The following is a 6000-nucleotide window of genomic DNA, read 5'->3' as shown; positions in this document are numbered from 1 at the left end:
TTTTGAGAATATTTTTTAACCCGCCCACCCGTGCCCATTTTTACTTTTGGGTATTTCAATATTTTCTCTACTGGTTTAGGGTTAATTCTTATGTATTAACAATTTTTGAATTTCTATATTGGTCATTCTTAAATTTGTTTATTGAATAGTATTGAACTATTGTGTTGTGTGAATTCATTTCATTAGCCTAATAAATGTTTTTATTGTATTGGTTGTTTCATGTTTTTGAAAGTAATTTCACAGAAAATCATTTTCCACTGTGAATTTTCGTCCGAAAGAGGTCCTCAAATGTTACGATTCCTCAGAAGTAAAGACGGGACTCAATAAAGAAAACTACCTATCGTTAAACTTCCCAGAAATTTAGTTACTAGATAGTGGTTATATACAAGGCATTCTTCAATGAAAAATCAGATCTATGTGATCCAGTGAGCTATCGACCAATGCTTCATTTAGACAGAGACATATAATACATTATATGTCTCTGATTTAGACCACTCAGATTTGCGCCATTTTCGAGTCAAGTCAAAGTCATGGACAGCTGGAGAAAAACGAAGATATGCAAGAAAAGCGATGAGGTTTTCTCATTGCTATGTAAATAGTTATTATTTTAGTGCTTTGAATACTTTATGTGATAAAAGAACTTTCCGTGCTTTGATTTATATAAAATGTGTTTTATTGTTCTCATTATTTATGTACACGTATTATTGTTATTGAGATATTAAAGGTTACAACTGAACTATAAACGTTTTGTTTTGTTTGACTGACTCGTAAAGACTATCATGCGCGTAGCTACGTTTACGTCAAAACGCCCGGGCGTACACTGATTTTTGGTTAAAAAAATATTTTAATCTCAATAATTCAAAAAGATCTGGTTTAAAGCACATCAGTCTTGTAAATCTTTCTTCAAAATCTTATAACTGCGAACAAAAGGTGACGAAAGGAGTACATTATAGGTCCGGAAAGGGCCGATTTTAGCCTCAATTTTCAACTTTATCTAACGTTATATTTTAGACACTTTTTAAGTGTGTATTTCAATTGATTCAATTAGTTAATGTGACACATTTTAACTGATTAAGTCATTACAAACAAACCTATTCAAGCTCAAATGTGAAAAATCTATCAAATATGTCAAAAATCGTCATTTTTCAGATGGTTTTTGTCAAAAACGAAAGTGGCCGCATCCGTGTTCATCCTCAACCTTTATATATGTTATGCATTATCATCAAATACAACTTACATTTCAATAGTATGAGTGAACACGAATGTGGACACTTTCATTTAAGACGGAAACCGTCTAAAATTTAACTAAAAAGCTAAAATTGTGAAGATTTCAGTAATTTAGCATGACTTAATGATGTTAGTACCGGGTAAATGTGCATTGTCAAAAACAGCCCATATTTATGTAGCAGAATCATTCTACTTTACAACAAATAGCTTAACAATTACAATTCAACGTACTGGCTGTATCACTGAAAATATTAGGCAATACATTGTGAGACTTCATAACTACCGATAAACAGAATAATAGGTAGTTTCGTTTTTGATCATGACTATATCATATGGAATATCACAACCCTAACGAGCTCGTGTATTTATTACACATGATATAGTCAGTATCAAAAACGAAACTACCTATTATTCTATATTTCTTTTTGCAGTAACCAAGTAGATACATTATGTGGTTCAAGTTTGTTACACTTCAATTATTTTGTCAAAACTTTATCGAATTTTAGGAAATCTGGCAGAAGCGTTTTTGTGATAAATGTCTTAAGCAAAATATTGAAAGTACATTTTTTTTTTTTATTTGGCATACGGACTTGTCTTTTGGCAATTCACAGATGACCTCGCGCCCTGTTGTTAATATTTTTTACATGATTAATTTGAAAACCTTCAGATATTGACGTGAAACTTAGACAGAGGTTAATATTCAAGATCAAGAAAAAAAAATCTGAAAAAAATATCTGTTTATTTAAAATCCTGTAATGGACTCATAAACGGACTAAAATGAAGCGGGAATCCCAGCTTTCGAGAACCATGGTTAATCGGAACTATTTACGAATTTTCATAATGCACCTTATTATCTGTTCCGAGAACACAGTTACATGTATGTCGTAGTGTATTTCTTTTAAATAATAAAAGAAAATAAAAAATAAATCCAACCTGCCCTTGTGCGCTTTCTCAATATTTTTTTTTACAGTGTGTAGTACTATTTTTGAACAAATTATATCCAAAATCATAATAACCTTCGTCGGCTCTAACTAAAAATATGTTTGAAATCGTTTGACAGCTTCCGAAATGTTAATTTTCAACCTTTTTTAAGCTGTCCAGACCAAATCACTACTTTATTTTAAAATACATGAAACAATTTGTTTTACAGTGTATTTTCATCCCCCTTCTTGTTATTTAGTCATTAAACATGAAGAAATAAATTTCACAGTAGTATAAAAAGATTGTCAAGTAACCAGGGGTGGTGTTCTCGAAGGTATCCTAAGATTCGTCCTAAGTCATAGATAAGACCGATTTTAGGATGGACTTAAGATCGACTTAGGACACTCTTAAGTTGTGTCTCGAAGCTCTCTCAGACGAATCTTATGTTAGGACGTCCTAAACATTTCCTAAGTCGAAATTTTAAATATTCAAAGTAATTTTGTGATAAAACATTTATTAATGACGAAATTATTTAACAAAATTGTTTACAAATTTTATAATAACATGTACAGAATTAAATGCATAATTACCAATGTAATTATATCGAAAAGGATTGCTATTTAAACTTGAAAACAATTTGTTCTGAAATGAGAATTAAATTTGTAGTGTTATCGTATCGTGAAACACGAAGTTCAAAGTTTAAAATCATGCACAATTTCTTTATATACGAGTTAATAACCGATGGTGCGTTTCATTTTATGTTCATTTTTACGTAAAACAATGAGCAAAAAGCGAAATCCAAACATAATTACACTAGGATGAAGATAGGATGCTCTTAAGACACCTTATTGGGTGTCCTAAAGTTAGGACGCCAAATGAGATATATCATAAGTTAAGAGAGCTTCGAGAACACGACTTAGGACAAAGACTTGTCATAAGATAGACTTAGGACACGTCCTTAATCCTAAGATAGCTTCGAGAACACCACCCCCGGTAACACATTGTTCACACTATGTTCTATTTTCAAAGGACAATAACTGTGTTCCCGGACCAAAAGTCTATGTTCAACTTGCTATTGACTACTTTGTAATGACTGAAATGAGCCCTCCATCTCGAACCCACTACTGGTAGGTTTATAATCTGGATTCGATTGAGGCCTTCAACCAACTCTCCGAGGTTAGGGCGTACACTTAAAAATAGTCTAGCTACGCCACTGACTATGATAAGAGATTGCCATGATGTATAATTTCCAAATTGCTGGTGATTGTGAAAAAATGTCTGAAAATCACTATTAAAATATGTCCAGTTTGCAATTTTTTTTCAATAGAAAGGTCATCGGCGGAAATATACCGTCAAAGCGATATATGCACTCATTAATTAAAAGCATCTTCCTGTATCTAGGCTATGTCATGGTAAAACACAAAACAATGGTACACAAATACAGCAAAGAAAACTAATTTAAAAGACCGAGCAACACGAACCTCATCAAAACTGGGGGATTTATCATTATAGCTGCCGGTTCGTATCCCGTCGCCATCTGTGAAACAAGTATATCATATTAAACGGACAACCAACTTGTGGGATGATATCAACTTCACCACTAGGAACACACTAGGAACAATTGTAAAAAGTTCACAATTGGGAAACTTTATTTTAAGTTCTATGGGATAGATGCATAATTATTGTTTGTCTGTTTATCTTTTTTGGCCATGGCGCCGTTGTCAGTTTATTTTCTATTTGTTATGAGTTTGACCATCCCTCTGGTTATATTTCGCCCTTCTTTTAATTCACAAACTAAACAATTACACCTTACAGAAAGAGCACAAATAACCCTGGCAAGCCAATCACTCAGTTTGATATAAACGTCTGAACATGGTTATATCATAAGGTTAAAGTTAGTGTTGTAGACCAATTTAAACCAGAATGGCACCCTATCTTAATGGAATCACCAAAAGCTAGTATTATCGTCTATTCAAAGATAATGCTGAAAGGGGAAAATATTTTAAGATCCTAGATGACATATTACTTTTTGTAGATTTAGGATACTCAGTCATAAAATTCTTATTGAAACCGTACGGTAGGGTGGGAAAATGTATCTTGAGAAAATTGAAATTGTAAATTATGCAATTCACGAGATATTGGGACATTTTGGGGATGAATAACAATTCCACTTAAGTTTTAAATGTTCGACATTATTAATTATGAAAAATCTAAATAGACAAACATATTGAAATTTCGTGATTAAATAAATACAAGAAACATCAGTATGCTGAAACATTTGTGCAAATTTACCAGACTGATTAATACACAGCTGGACTCTTAAGGAAAACATTGTTTAATAACTTTTATATATTGTATACATATATAATGTGTTTTTTATATTACATGCTGGTATTTTTCTTCTAGCAGTCGATCATGCATTTGTATTAATTCTGCTCCTGGATCCGCCTATGTGACCTAAACAATAAGGAGATGCATGATTGCCAATATCCATCAGAGTTATAAATGATGTGGATATAATATAAAATAGAGCATGGAAATGGGGAATGTGTCTAAGAGACAACAACCTGATAAAAAAAACAAGAGTGCACACGCTGAAATGTCCCGCCTTATTTATTAACCATTGAATGTCTTAAATATAAAGCTTTACTACAACTATCACATAAACCTAAAAATGATAAAAAAAAAAATGAGGTCAAGGTCATAAAAACCAGACAATAAATAAATGTTCACCTTACAATCATTCAATACACTCAAAAATCAAGAAAACTTAACATTGACCAATGAACCATGAAAATGAGATCAAAGTCAGATGAACCATATCAGACATAGCTTACAATACTTCCATTCAACACATATAGTGACCTATTACTTATAGCAAGGATTTGTATAGTTAGACTACTTACTATACAAATCCTTGCTTATAGTTTAAGAAAAACAGTCCAAAACACAAAAACTGAAAACTGAGCAATGAATGGTGAAAATGAGGTTAAGGCAGGTTGGTAACTACATTGAGGCAAATGCCGTTTGTTTGGAAAAAAAAAAAAACAAGATGCTCCGCAGGGCGTAGCTTTATACGACCACAGAGGTTGAACCCTGAACGGTTGGGGCAAGTATGGACACAACATTCAAGCTGGATTCCGCTCTAAATTTGGTTTGTGATTAAATAGTTGACACAGCATAGGTTTCTGACACAGAATGAATGTATTCAAATGAACTTAAAATTTTTGTTTTCTCTTAGAGCAATTCACTGCTGTTGAATATTAATCCTCTCAAAAAAATGTTTGAAGAAATTTTCTTTTTATTTATGAAATTTCAAATGAGAAAAATTGAACCCAATTTTTTATTCACATCCCCCTTTCCCTTATTCCAAAACTAATTTCAATTAGAATATTCTAATGAAGTTTGCAACAATTACTACTCATTTAAATACATCATAAAATATTAAGATGTAAAAAAACTGCTTGTTATCACTGAATGGTAAAGATTATTTAAATTTATCAGTTGGTAGAAAAAGTGAATATACATTGTATATTGTATATAACAAAGATTTAAGTTGATTCTGGACAAAGAAAGATAACTCCAATTAAAAAAAATTCTTGCAGATATTTCTTGCTTACTATACTGGACAAAGAAAGATAACTCTTAATTAAAAAAAAATTTGCTATTTCACAATATTGTGAATTAGATATTTCTTGCCATTGCACAATACTGTGCAATTGAAAAGACTTGCTATTGCACAATACTTAATATAATAATTTTAGATCCTGATTTGGACCAACTTGAAAACTGGGCCCATTATCAAAAATCTAAGTACATGTTTAGATTCAGCATATCAAAGAGGCCCAAGAA

Source organism: Mytilus trossulus, chromosome 4 (genome assembly GCF_036588685.1).
Source record: "Mytilus trossulus isolate FHL-02 chromosome 4, PNRI_Mtr1.1.1.hap1, whole genome shotgun sequence".
Classification (NCBI taxonomy): domain Eukaryota; kingdom Metazoa; phylum Mollusca; class Bivalvia; order Mytilida; family Mytilidae; genus Mytilus; species Mytilus trossulus.
This window is presented reverse-complemented; position numbering follows the sequence as displayed.